The sequence below is a fragment of the Callithrix jacchus genome, chromosome 13, assembly GCF_049354715.1.
Source record: "Callithrix jacchus isolate 240 chromosome 13, calJac240_pri, whole genome shotgun sequence".
NCBI classification, from domain to species: domain Eukaryota; kingdom Metazoa; phylum Chordata; class Mammalia; order Primates; family Cebidae; genus Callithrix; species Callithrix jacchus.
Genome location: NC_133514.1, coordinates 58332996 through 58347663, shown reverse-complemented (window position 1 = coordinate 58347663; position 14668 = coordinate 58332996). Strand labels below are relative to the sequence as shown.

Here is a 14668-nt window from a genome sequence, read left to right as displayed (position 1 = left end):
CTGCAAATTTCATAGCTGAAAATATTGCTTGGAAAGCCCCTGCCTCTGCTGCAGTGACCCATTTTTAAAGCCATACCAACTTATGGGAGGCATCAGGCTTCAGCTCAGGCAAGGACAAGCAGCCCAAAGAGATAACTGCCTTGAGTTTCTGGAACTGAATCTATGAAGCAGTATCAAATGCAAACACTCAGGTGGCATTTTCCATCAACTACCAAAGCAGGAACTTGGGCTATTTCAGAATAAATGAATTCATGTTCTCAAAATTTCCAGCATATATTTATTTATTTTAAAGGGGTTTAAATATCCCATCACCTCAGAGATTTTAAAGATACAGATTCAAAACCTGATAATATAACTGGGCAGACGTGATCGAGAACCTGAATGGCCTGAGTTTCCTGTTGAGCCACCCAAAGTTAAGTAAAGATTAAACTAGTTTTCTCTAAACCTATAGCCCAACATATAGAAGACTTATTGCAATTTGTGAATCTAATTTCAACATTATTGGGGTGGATTGTAGGGCTAGGATGTCCTGCAGAGAAGGGTCTTCTCATGACCTGAGCAGACAGTTGCTGCTGTTTCAGAGTCCCCAGGAACCATTTATTCTGAACTGCCGAACCCTTCTGGAGCCCCTGGGAACCCTGACTACTTGCTCCAGAAGTCAGGCATGAGGACTCCTTAGGAGAAAATAACTTAAAGTTGTAATTCACCCTAGAATTTTGCCATGCTAGAATATTTGCCTTTCTTGGGGAACTTTAAGAGTCCACACATCCTAACTGGGAAGACAATGCAAAGCTATGGAGCCAGGACCTTCTGCCGATGCTCAGACATCTTAGCCCCAGTGAAGCAGGCCATTAATTTCAACTAAGAAGAAGGGACAATAAATAAAAGTCACTCTAATAAAGTAGACACAGCATAAATGTAAAACCACAGGTGACTTCCCCCCAGCTTTTCCATGGCTGTCAAAACTCCTTGGCTCAATGGTCCAGCCTCCAAACCAAGATGACCACCACAGGGCTTTTTGGACCAAGATCCCTGTGCTTTTGGCTCATCTCACAGCCAACCCTGACTTCCCAGGCTCTGCCCAGAAAAGACACACCGGAGTTTGGAGCAGGCTCCCAGGTTCCCCAAGCCAGAAGCTGCATGAAGGAAGCATACCTGTTCCTGCAACCCATCTGCCAGGGCCAAGCTTAGCTGGTCGATGCCTCTGCGTGCTGCCTCACCAGCTTTAGTTCTAAAAGGGTCCTTCCAAACAGGACCATGACGGGCATCACCAGCGCCGCCAATCGAAGACTGTCCATTCATCCTTCCTTTTTCTCAATACGTGACAAAGGGCAAAAATATGTGAATCAGCATGACGTGTGCCCTAGCTCCTAGCAAAAGGCAAGTTGAGGGAGGCTGGAGTGCGCCCAGCAGGTTCCTGGTGAGGGAAGATGTGGCCCCACACGGGAGACCTCTAACAGAGAAGGAGGACTTCCCCTTCACCAAAGAGCTCGCAGTGGGTGGAGGGACATCCAGCCGACCGTGGATGTTAAATGTTCGTTTACTTTGCTTAAGAAAGAATATTAACAATGGCAAGCCATCCTACATGGAGACCGATGCCCAGATTTTGTTCTGCTGTGTGTCTCCGCTGGTGGATCTGAAGCTGCCTGTTTCAGAGGGGAGAATGGGCTTCATATTCTGAAACATTTGGGGGCAGATTGTAAAGGCTGCATCTTGGGGACTAACACCAATGCAATAGGCTGCCTCACAACAGGTTCCTCTGGTCTTGTTTATGAAACGTGGGAAGAAGGATGCATGATATGGGCTCTATTTTCTGTAATAAGATACTAGCCACAGTTTCTATGCATGCACAAGGCTGCTTTGAGAATCTCCTAAGTGGTGTTTTGTTTTGTTTGTTTTTTTTTGCCTATGCCACCACATCCAGCTAATTTTCAAAATTATTGTTATTATTATTTTTTGCAGAGACAAAGTCTCATTGTGTTGTCCAGGCTGGTTTTGAATTCCTGGCCTCAAGTGATCATCCCACCTCGGCCTCCCAAAGCACTGGGGGATTACAGGCATAAGTCACTGTGCCAAGCCAGGAACTCTTAAATTTTGAACATTACTTTGTTTATAATAAACAGTTTTTATTTGAATTCTACAAATGTGGCAGCTTTTTATAAATTTTCTTTTTCCTTTTTAAAAATTCATTGCACCCAAGAATATCACTCTTTTTCCAGAAGTTTCAAAACAGTTGTGAGTGCGGTATTTCTCTTTTTCTCCCTCTATTGTTTGTTCTAGTTTTACTATTTTCTACTGGCTTGGCCTGAAACCTGAAAACCTACTCTTTACCAGAGTGACTCAGAAAAATCCACAGTTTTGGAAAGTATTTCTGACGTGTCTCAGGTAAAATTGTGCGTGTGCATGCATGTGTATTTGCCTATGGTAAACTAGCTGGCTAGTTCTGCACCACACTGATGTGCCTGCGTGTTGCACTATGAATATCTTTATTTGACAAAGTACAAATGGTTAAGAAACCCAGTGGTAAGACTCTCATGTTATATAAAGCTAAAAACAAAGAAATAAGAAAGAATGAAAATGAGACAAGCAGGGGTTGTCACATTCTCTCAGTGTAGACACCTTCCCCTTCTGCCCCTGCCTGGCGCCTGCCTTTCCCCTACCATGAAAATCACACATCTTGGAGAACCACTTCCTTGAGCTCAACATCAGTGTTTTCCTAGAACCAAGAGATTGGGGAATTTGAGAGCTAGGTAGGATTTTAGAGACCATGTAGTTCAAGCTTTCTTCTTCTTCTTCTTTTTTTTTTGAGACAGAGTTTTGTGCTTGTCACCCAGGCTGCAGTGCAGTGGCACAATCTCAGCTCACGGCATCCTCTGCCTCCCAAGTTCAAGTGGTTCTCCTGCTTCCGCCTCCTGAGTAGCTGGGATTATAGGCATGTGCCACCACACCCAGCTAATTTTGTATTTTTATTAGAGACAGGGTTTTACCATGTTGGTCAGGCTGGTCTCGAACTCCTGACCTCAAATGATCTACCTGCCTCGGCCTCCCAAAGTGCTGGGATTACAGGCATGAGCCACCATGCTGGCCCAAGCCTTCATTTTATAGAAGAGAAAACTGAGGTTCAGAGTGGGCACCATTCACTTAGCATGTGGCAGGGAGAGTGGGTCTTGTGAAATAGGTCAGCTCTGGTAGTACTTTAATGCCTGGCACATTAATGCCACCCAAGGTTCTGTTCAAGTCGACAGATCAGTGAAGCAGCAGTTTCTGTGGGCTGGAGTCTGCAGCAGGGGCCAGGAGTAGGTGATGCAGTGGGCACAGACTGTCTTCACAGTCCCTTTGAACTATTCTTGGGGTGGGGGTTGAATAACCACAAAGAAAGGGCTCTGCCATCCCCAGTTTTACCCTATGCCCTTGCCAGAAGCAGTTACTCTCTGACAAACATGTCCCCTTGTGCCTCAAAGCTGACACATCTACAGCAAGGCTTGTGTGTGCTGAAGTTAACATCCCAAGAATATTCTGGAAGCTGCACCTGAAGAGCTTACCAGCAGAAGTCAAAAGCACTTTTCATCCCCCAGATCACTAGTAAAATAAAGCAGTGCTTAGCATTTTAATACAAGGCAGTATCAAGATTTCAATTCAACTAGTCTTCCCTATTTTATCACATGAAATAAAATGTATTCTACTGCCGGCATGTATCGGAAATTTGTGCAATTGGAGAGACCTAAAGTCTTCAATTTTCCATGCCTCGGCTATTACTTTTTAAAATAATATGAAGTGTTGGCTATGAATATGGAAGAATGCATTTAAACACTCATACTCCAGCATAATAAACAGATCTTCAGCATTGGCACTTACTTGGTACTTACTATAATCTTTATTTTAGGTAGATTTTGGTTTTAAGTGGGAGATGCCCAGTTTTCTTTAAAGCTGTAATCAGAAACAAAGAAAACATTGTCAGATATTCCTGTGTCCTGGTTACAACACTTCCCTCCTTAGAAAACGCTACTCTCAGAAGTCTTGGTTCCACACATCGGAAAGTGCAGCTGCAAGGAAACTGCTGAATTTGTGGCTTCAGTTGTGATTGACTCGTTCTCCTGATGGGTGCCCAAGAACATTTCCTTCAAAATGACGGCACATGCAGAGGAGTCCATAAATCCATTGTTGGAAAGGGCCATTCCAAGTTGCCTACTTTTTTTTTTTTTTTTTTGAGTCACGTAGACACTTGCCTCAAACGTATTTCAAGAACACAGTCTGAATTGATATTTCAAGAACATGGCTCAAAACTCCTAATAGTGTCAATTAACTCAGAATCATTGCTCACCTCGGGTGGACACCTCCCTGCAAATCCTCTTCCACATCAGCTCAGGTGCTGCATGCACCTTGCTTCAGAAATCACGAATAAAGCATGCCTTTGAGCTTCCAGGAAGAAGCCTGTGGCTTTGGCAAATTACTTTCTGGTCTATCAGAACTCTGATTTTGCTGCTTCTGATCAAGTCTGGTGATATAAAACATTTTCTCCATTAAGAAAAAGAGAAAAACTTAGGACTGTGAAGACAAGCTCCAAATGGTGAATAGAAATGAGAATAGGTACTTACGCCACTCTAGCTGGCTTCCTGACAGCAGAACGCAGTGGCTGATAAAGATTTGCCCGGCTCCACAGCAAGAAAGAGTCGTCCCAGGAGATAGTGCTGGAGGGAGGCACCTAACAGTTATACACCCAGAGCCCTGCTCTGCTCAGTGTGTTTGTGGGCTCAGCTTTCTCCTCCCACTGCAGGCACTAATGCCAAAGCAACACCAAGGAACTGCTCCCCTGGCTTCAGTGCCTGATGTTTCTCTTTCTCTCTGTTCTTGACACAGTGCCAGCTGTTTTGTCATTGTTTCCACAGCATTCCAAGATCTTTGACCAGCAAGAATCCTACCAAAATGCATCTTTTTCTTCTCCTGTTCCTCTGGCCCCCGACTCAAGTTTTTGGAAAGATTTACAACTGAAGAAAGGATCAACAGTATTAAAGTAAAAAACATGGGGCAGGTTGCTGCCGTGTGGACTCGGAAGCTAAGTGGCTGCTCCTGGGGTAAACTTTTCTTACACTTACTTGACACAACTTCTGTATGGATATAAGACTCAAGCAGGAGCCCGAGGGGCTGCTGGGAGGGTGGGGAAATAAAGTACATGCAAGTTGTTTTCTGTAAGCCAGGCACCCTTTTCTCCGGTGAGGAGAAAACAAAAATATCAGTGTTTCCCTGGAATGTTCCTCTTTCCAGTTGAGAATTCCTGGACATACTCTGCTGCCTCTTAAAAGTCAGCAAGCAAACATTCCATAGCAGGGGAATCTAAAACTGAATTAAAATATCTCCTCCTTCTTCTCCTTTTTAAATTTCAATTTTGTGGCTTGTTCTCTTATGGCAAAAATCTAACTGAAATGTACTTTTATGAGCACAGAATTTAAAAAAAAGTAATCCCACAGCCAGCCATGCAGATGTCATAGGTCTTCTTTTGTCTGGGTCTCTCGTCTGCTTGGATGTGCAGATAGTACTAACCAGCCTTCAGCAAGGTGGCCTGTGGCTGGGAGCTCTCTGGCTCCACCCACTAGACCCCCGCCAGACCAGAGGTTCCTTGTCTGCTTGGGACATCCTTCCTCCAAGTGCCTCTGGAGCACTGGGGCCTGAGGGGGAACCCATAGGTCCAGGTTTATAATAAGAGTTTTGAAGTTCAGGCAGATCTCCTTCCAACCATTTTTCCCTGGTGACAAAAAGGAGAAAATAAGCTCCTAGGGTTTCCCCGAAGGAGAAAAATGAATCACCAGGAGTCAGTGTGAGTGGCCTGCTTTGGGAATGAAAGGAATCGTACGAGAGTCTCCACGACTTCCTTATGCAAATGGGCCACTGTCCCTGATAGAAATAATCAAGGTAGTGAGAATGATAAGAATTGCCACAAATGGTTAAGCATTTGCAAAAATCCTATGTTATACCATTGTCCCCATTTTGTAGATGAGCAAACTGAGGCTCAGAGTTTAAATAACTTGCTCAAAGTCTGACTCAGCCTTTGTACTTTTAACCACTCTAGTGCCGTCCAATATTTCCAACTTTTGCCCATATGTTTGCTTTTCATTCATTCATTCATTCATTTATTCACTCAACTCAGCTATGATGCATATTTATGGACCTCATCCTGAAGCTGCTTCCACACGACACCCATGCAGCTTTCTGCCTCAGTGGCACTGGTCAGGGCTGAGGGTGTGTAGTGAGCCTCAGGCCTTCTTGGAAAAACCACTTCCTTCTTTACCCACTCTCCCTCCCTGACCTTTCTACTGGTCCCTGTAAAGCCACACCTTAAGTGGGGGTCACAAAACATAGCCTTGCCATATTGTATGCACAAGGCAGTGCAAAGCACATGGAATTTCAAGTCGGATAGACCTGAGTTTGAATACTGGCTTTTTTTCTGGCAAGCTGTATGACCTTAGGCTTGTTACTCACTGTCTCTGAGCCTCAGATTCCTCGGTGTAAAGTGGGATAACTTTAATTCCTTTATAAAGTCGTGACGAGGAATGACATCTTTAAAGCACCATGCTGAACATGTAGAGGTGCTACCATTCTGATGCCTGCCCCTCTTAATCAGCATTGGTGTTCCTTGGGAATTTCCAAATGGGACCTTCCTCCTGGCTTCAATAGGGGACAAGCTTCTCCTTGGCTTTGACAACAGAAAGGGCGCAGTTATGTGTACAGAGGAAACCATTTGCTTCATTCAAGAACTGTAAAACTAGGTAGGTTTCTGATGCAGGGCTTGCCAAGTTTTCACACTGCAGGATCCTGAGATGCCAGAGTCTGCTGCCACCCTGTTGCTGTAGACAACTGGGCGCTCAATATTTTGTGCATACATGTGTTCTCTGTGCTTTTAAGCACCCTAATTCCACAATACAATGACCTTTTCTCTGTTATTTCTACAGTAGCTCCTTTATTATTTCCAGAGAGTCATTTGCAAGTATTTATGTTCTAACATTGTTTTTCCTTGGTCTTTCTAATGCATCTCCTTTTTGGGTGCCCCTTTCTGTTCTTGTTCCAAGTGAATGCACCTTCCAGCACTCTGCATAGGATGTTCACAAATAAACATACAAAAAGCTGCTCTCTTCTTCCACTTTCTCCTTGGAGTTTCTGCCCCTAGGATGTTTTCTCTCTCCTCCTCCTCCTCATGCTCCACCCAAATCAGTTTGGATTTCCCAGTGGGCTTCTGTGCACTTAAAGCAATTTACATCTCTGTTCCCACTGAGCATGAAATTATGCCCCCCAGCCCTGAAAAGTTTCTGGTAGTGCTTTTTATTTCTAAAATATATATTATAATGCACAGTCCCATCTGGGCTGGAAGGTATTGGATGACGAAGTCAGGATCCAATCGCTCTCTTTATTCATAATGGACCTCCCTCTTTCCAGAAAGATGTTGAGACAGTTCAACAGATATATGTAAGAGGATATAAGGACTAGGTGACAAAATGGAGAAGGGAGAAAGCAACTATGGATAAAACACAATTTTATTTTTTTTCTATTCCTTGCATTTGTAGGTATTTCTAAATTTGTGTTTTAATCAAATTATTATAACACTGTTTCATTTGATTGCTGTTTGATATTGATCTATGCATAGGCAATTTAATGTTACAAATAATTGACATCTCAAGAGTATGTAATTGGGTGGTGCCCACACTGAGAAATTCTACAAGATATTCTCATGCTTCCCTGTCTCCTCACCCCCGATGAAGAGAGTAGCAAGGACTACAAGCATGGAACAGAATGTTCCTTTGTAGTGTGTTCTGAGCCTACTGACTTCTTCGGTTTGGAAAACAGACAAAAAGGCACAAGATGAGAGCCCGAACTCCCAGAATGACACTTGTAGGTGACCCTTTGTGGTAGGCATTCCCTAGAGTGAAGCCAAGGGCCATGCTGGAGCAGAGTGCACACGTCTCACTCAAACCTTCTCCACCCGCCCTTGCTGGGAGAACACAATGATGGGTGATGGCAGGAGGCACTGAGGTCCCCAAGTTTTTAGTTCTTAAATGCAAGCCTGCAATTATTCCATCCATTTTAGGAGTAAAAGGGGATCAATAGCTGGGAACATCCAGAGATGTTGTTCCTCCGACACAAAGCAGAGGGTCCAGGTAATCTCCATCTTTACCTATAGCTTTTGTCAGATGCCCACCTGTCACCTTTCCGGGTTTTAAATTAAAATCAGACCAGTGTATAAGACTCATAACATAGTCTCTGGTGTCCTGAGCCAATGTGTCAGGGTGTGTAGGTCGTGCACTACAAAAATGCACCACATCTAAGGGGTCACTATTAATGTCCTAGACATTTGTGTGTTTATTGCAACAAAGTTTGTGCAGATGGCACTAAAATGTCTTCAGAAAAAGGGGTGCTAGTATGTCTTTGTGCAAGGAACCATATTGTCAAGCAATACCAGAAATACCCCGAGCTTTTAAAATTTTTCATTTTTTATTTTTTTGAACTCTGAGAAGCTAGCTTTTGTTTCTTTTTCCTTTCTTTCTTTTTCTTTTCTTTTTTTTTTTTTTTAGACAGAGTCATGATCTCTTGCCCAGGCTGGAGTGCAATGGTGCAGTCTAGGCTCACTGCAACCTCCACCTCCCAGGTTCAAGCGATTCTCCTGCCTCAGCTGAGTAGCTGAGATTACAGGCCTGCACCAGCATACCTGGCTAATTTTGCATTTTTAGTAGCGATGGGATTTCACCATGTTGGCCAGGCTGGTCTTGAACTCCTGACCTCAAGTGATCCACCAACCTCAGCCTCCCAAAGTGCTGGGATTATAGGCATGAGCCACTACACCAGGAAGAAAGGCTTTCCTGATCGGGAACTGAACCAGGGCTATGGAGGTGAGAGCGCCAAATCCTACCCACTAGACCACCTGGGGCATCATCCTCCCTCCCAGGCTTGTGCCTTTGTTTCTTTAAAATTAAAAGAAACAAATTATTTAAAATTTAGTTTCTTTAAAATTAAAATTAAAAGCCTGATAAGTGTATCAATGAGGACAATAGGGAAAGAAGTAGGAAGAGAATCATTTCAATCTCTTTAGGCTCAGATGAAAGGGAGAGTAAAGTGTTGGGGCGAATGAGGGATGGGGACTGGCGTGGCTGTAGTTCCTAGTCCCTCATTTGAGGGTATACCACACACATTGGATTGTTCTCTCACTGTGAAAGATACGGTGATGCTGGCCCCAAGCTCAGGAAGTTGAGCTCGATTCGATAATTGGGCCATGAAGAAGAGGTGGGATGGTCTGGCATCACCGTTGCGAATGGGGCTTGCTGGACACCCAGAACTATCTGCTGCCATTTTGTCTAAAGGTTTACCAAACCAAAACACCAGTGGGCTCAGAACACACTGCAAAGGAATGTGCTGTTCCAATCTTGGAGTCCTTGCTATTCTCTTTGTGGTGGGGGGTGGGGAGCGAGGGGACAGAGAAGCATGAGAATGTCTTGTAGAATTCCTGAGTGTGGGTGCTGCCCAATTACATACTCTTGAAGTGCACATTATGTGTAACATTAAACTCAGGATCTGAGTTACTCACCAGGGGCCTGGCTGGGATGGGGCAGGTGTGTTAAAGTGCAGCTGCTCTCTGGTGCTGCGGAGGTGGCAGCTGGCTCAGGCCCCTTCCTATCATTTGTCTCAACTGGAGACTTGAGTATCTGCCAGCTACACAGTTTTGTCTGCTCAGCCTGATTTAAGGACCTTTTGTAGTTATTAGGAATCCTCACTGTTACTGTTCCCGTGCCTTACACGAATTGGTGGCCAAGAGCTGGAGACTGATACAGACTCCCTTGGCCCTGCCCCCTCCTCCCATTCCCCTGCCTCTTCCTTCCTTCTCCCCCTCCTCACCCCACCCCCAATGCTCTGTCCAGGCTCTGGGCAATCAGAGTGGATGGGGACTGGAAACCCTGAACCCTCAGGGTTCAGGACAGAAGGTTCCAGCTCTAAATCTCAGTATTTCTGGGATTTGTGTGCACCTGGGACCTTCCTGGTAGGGAAAACAGGAGGGTGTTTGCCCTTCCCAGCCTGAGTGGAGAGGACATGGGGCTTGTGTTCTTCTGTTCTGATCAGGAAAAGAGCTCTGAGGGCTGGCCCTGCACAGAGGTGGGGGCACTGGAGACCCATAGACCCACTGCTGTACCTTCTGCATCTCACTCACTGCCCACCACCTTTTCTCTTCCTTGCAGGTGGCTCCTGCACGTGCGCCAGCTCCTGCAAGTACAAATGTACCTCCTCCAAGAAGAGTGAGTGTGGGGCCATCTCCAGGAATCTGGGGCTGTGGCTAAGGTTGGGAGGGAACCCTAGGCTGGCCCTGAGTACATTCTGGGGAACTGGGCTTTCTTTGCACCTGTTGGCTGTGTCATTTTCTCTCAGAGGGCTTTGTGCCCTCTGGGTCTGGGGTCTGAGCTGGAGCCAAGCTTGCTATTAGGGAGGTGCCTGGTCAAGTCAGCTCACCTCTCATTCTTCCCTTTCATCTCAGGCTGCTGTTCCTGTTGTCCCATGGGCTGTGCCAAGTGTGCCCAGGGCTGCATCTGCAAAGGGGCATCTGAGAAGTGCAGCCGCTGTGCCTGATGTGGGGACAGCTCTGTTCCCAGATGTAAATAGACCAAACTGCACAAACCTGGATTTTTTTAAAAAAATATAACCCTAAGCCGTTTGCTGCATTTCTTTTTCTCTTAAATATGTGAGTGACAATAAAATGACTTGAATCTTATCTGGCCTTTTTTGTGTGTCTTGGAATAAATGGATTGGGGTGGGAATTGAGCTGGGAGTTTAGAGACCAGGCTCTGGGTGGAACTGTGAGCCATTAACAACGTGAACACCTTCAGGAAGCCAGGTTACCTCACTGAGTCTGCACTGCTGTAAAATGGCATGGCACTGTGCCACATCAAATGGGTGGGGTGTTACAGATGATCGCTTCCAGTCTCAATTGTCAAACGTGACCCATTTTTTAGATTCAACGAGAAAAAATTTAGTGAATACATGAAGAAACAACAGGAAAAACGAAAGATGTACAAACTTTGACGATATGATGATGTGGAAGGCAACCTCAGGGAAACTGGGAAAGGCAGTCAGGACCTCGGGGACCTGGCGTACCTCTAGGCGCACAGCCCTTTCTGCGAAAGCGAGCAGGAGCCAAAGGCGGGGTCCCACGGTGTGCACCAAGCAGAGCTCAGGGAGTGGTGCACCTGGCCCCTCTGCCGCGCACAGGCCAGCCCGGCCCGGCCCCGCCCAGGACTTCTTTTCTTGAAGTAAGCACTTATCATGCTTCTTAATTTAATGCAGAGTCACCACATCAGGGCAAAGATCTGTCCCTTGGTGGCGTCCCAAGCTTTGGACGTCCTTGGCCTTGGTGGTTCAGCTAGGCTGTGGGAAGCCCAAAAGAAGTTAAAAAGCAAAAGAGGACTTAAACAAATGTACCCATCACCCTCTCAGGAGTGGAGGATGGAAGGGAGGAAGGCAGGGCCCTGTGTCTGGCCTGCTGCTGTGAAGAGGAGAAACGAGGCCGAAGGACCTGGATGACTTTGGCCTCCTTTGAAGATGGGTCGAAGGTCACATGGGAGGCTGGTCCTCTGCACACAACTCCCTTGCTGCACTTCCCGCCTCGGTCCTATCTAGGAACGTGAGCACTAGGCTGGGGCTGCCCACGGACTCCCACGGAGGCGAACTTAGGTCACTGGTGCCGGGTGCGAGGGTGGGGATACCGCCACCACCTGAGGCTGGGTTCCCGGACCGCTCAGGACAGGAGTGGACGGCAATCTATGGGAAATTCGGGAGGGCCAGGATTATAGTCAGGACACCTCGTAACGCCGGGAGCACAGCCCCTTCAAAGCCAGCGAGAGCCAAAGGGCCGCCCTCAGGGTGCATCCTGCACCTGGCGAGGATCCTGAGCTGGGCCTGTCTGCAGCGCTCAGTCAGGCCCTGAACCCGGGGGCGTTGCTGACACTGTGTGGGGCGGCTGCCAGACCTGGGCCAGGGCGTCTGGCCTGATCCTGGGCTCTGTTCTGCCTCCCACCGGCCAGCCTGTATTTTCGCCTCTGGTTTAGGAACTCCAGCCTCATATGACCTCCAAATGGACCCCAACTGCTCCTGCGCCGCTGGTTTAGGGGCTTAGGGTCTTCATTTTCATACTACAGAATAGAAGGTCCCTGGGGCAGGAGGCAGGTGCATTTTGAGCTCTACCTAAAATGGACTCCTCTGCTTTGCACTTCTCGAGCTTTCTCCCTGCCAAGCACCTTCATCACTACTCAGAAGACTGCCATCTTCTCACTGCCTCCCATTTCTCAGGTGAGAGGACAGGCTGAAAATTGGCCGGCTATAGGTCACCCTCAAGGCCAGGGGTGTGCTGAACTAGGACCCAGTGCTTTGTCCAGCATTTGAGCTGCCTGAGGTGGATGGGAGGCAGGACACTCACTGCTCACTGCCTTTTTCTTCCTTGCAGGTGGCTCCTGCACCTGTGGCAGCTCCTGCAAATGCAGAGTGCACATGCACCTCCTGTAAGAAGGGTGAGTGCAGGACCATCTCCAGGAGTCTGGGGGCTGGGCAGAGTCAAAGGAGGGATCTCCACAGGCCAGAGCCGACCAATGATGAGCCTCCCACATCTCCTTGCTTCAGCAAATGACTTAGGATCACAGCTAGAAGAACACTAGAGATGGTTAATTTCCAATCTTCATTCTTACCATGGGGAAACTGACACCAAGAGTGCACACCAGCATCCCAAGCACAGACCTGATACTTGAGGACTTTCCTCACTTAAGTGTATCATTCTAGGAGACTGTCCTTCCTTTTACTGCAAACAGCATGTCACTCCCTCTCCAGGCTTCTACCATGTCCTGGGCGCAGGAGGGGTGGGCAGCTTTTTCATGGCAAGACTCTCACCCCAAAGATTCAGGAGTTGTCTCCTGACAAGCTATGCCACCCTGAACTAAGGGTCATTGGGCTGGAGGCAAAGCTTGAGCCAGGCCTCTGTTGGGGCAGGGAGGTCACTGGTTGAGTCTGTTCTGACCTCTTACCCTCCCCTTCTTCCCCAGGCTGCTGCTTCTGCTGCTCTGTGGGCTGTGCCAACTGTGCCCAGGGCTGGGTATGCAAAGGGGTATCGGAGAGGTCCAGCTGCTGTGCCTGATATCAGATGTAAATAACACAACCCTTACAAACCTAGAGGTTTTTTTTTTTTAAATACAAGCATAACCCATTTACTGTGTCTGTTTTCTCAAGTGAAACATGGGAATGACAATAAACAGTGTTGGCCTTATTCTGCCTCAATGGTTTTTTTGAGGGGTGTCCTGACATAAGAGACCCCAGACCCAGCGGAGCTGGGATCATCCTATATACTGAGTGCCCTAAAGCAAGTTGGGTTACCTGTCTCTGGTCAGTTTCCTGGCTAAAAATGTAAGAGCATCATGCCAGATGATTTGAGGGCACAGGAATCAGTCATGGACCTAAGCTTTGGTGAGATAAATAGAATGAATGAGTATGAAAAATAAAAATGCAAAGTTCATTTTTCATATTCAACAAGGTAATCTCAAAGGGACATTAGAACAAAATAACAGAAAAAAGAACTACTAACGCTGCACATCTGTTGTAAGGTGTAGTGATATTCAGTAGGAAGGAGGAAGGCCCTGGGTGTCTTGTAATTCATGGCGACTGTTAGTTATCTGGCTATTTGGTGAGGCAATTGCTGTTTGATGTTCAAAGAGGCAGAGGAGTCACGTGGCCCAAGAGTAAGCATCATGCTGCCTTAAAGTGCTTTGTGAATAAGGGATTTCAGAAGGTAGCCTGGCTGGGTGCAGTGGCTCACACCACCTCAGTGGCTCACATCATGCTCTGCTCAAGGCAGGAGGATTGCCTGAGGTCAGAAGTTTGAGACCAGCTCGGGTAACTTAGTGAGAACCCCTCTCTATGTAAAACAAAATATTAAAATAATACAAGAAGAGAAGGCAGCCTGGCCAAGTGCAGGTGATTTGGTGTCACACAAGTAGGTTCACAGCCCACTTCATCCCTTACTGGCTGTGTGACCTGGGCAAGGTGCTTAACCTCTCTGAGGCTGCATTTACTCATTTGTAGAAAGAAGATTCTATCTCTACTTTGGGATGAAATGTGATAGTGGCCTAGCACCTGGCTAGGACTCAGTGAAGAGTGCTGTTAGAATCATTTCTCCACATGGACTTTGCAGACAGAGAATCCTATTAGATCTCATCAAGCTCCTTGGGAAAGCATGTTCCTCACCATGTTCCTCACCAGTTCCTTGGAAGCATGACTGTGGAGTGGAAGTTGGGAATGTGTTTGGAGTCTTGCTGGTCTGGTCTTAAGGGTATGTGGATGACTTTCTGCACCAACTCTCCAGCATAAGACACTGCTCCAGCATTTGGACAGAGAACAAGCCTTTCCCACCCTTCAAGTCATTTGATCTTCACACAAACCAGAGAGAGTGTGTGCAGAGGCTGGATATGTAGGGGAACACTGTCCTCTAGAGTAGTTAAGAACCTGCCCAAGGTCACACAACTCACAAGGTCATCCAACTACAGGTTGGATGAACTTATGGTACAGCTGTCCTCAAGCCCTCTCCAGAGCTGGCACATCATTGTGTAAGTGGATGCTAAGCCCTCCCCATCACAGTTCTTAGCTGGAAGTGCCCTTGTTGAGT

General features: G+C 46.6%; 1 pseudogene; it reads left to right on the top strand.

Moving 5' to 3' along the window:
- Window positions 1-12097: 12097 nt before the first annotated feature.
- On the top strand, window positions 12098-13155 carry LOC128929383 (metallothionein-1E-like; annotated as a pseudogene).
- Window positions 13156-14668: the final 1513 nt, after the last annotated feature.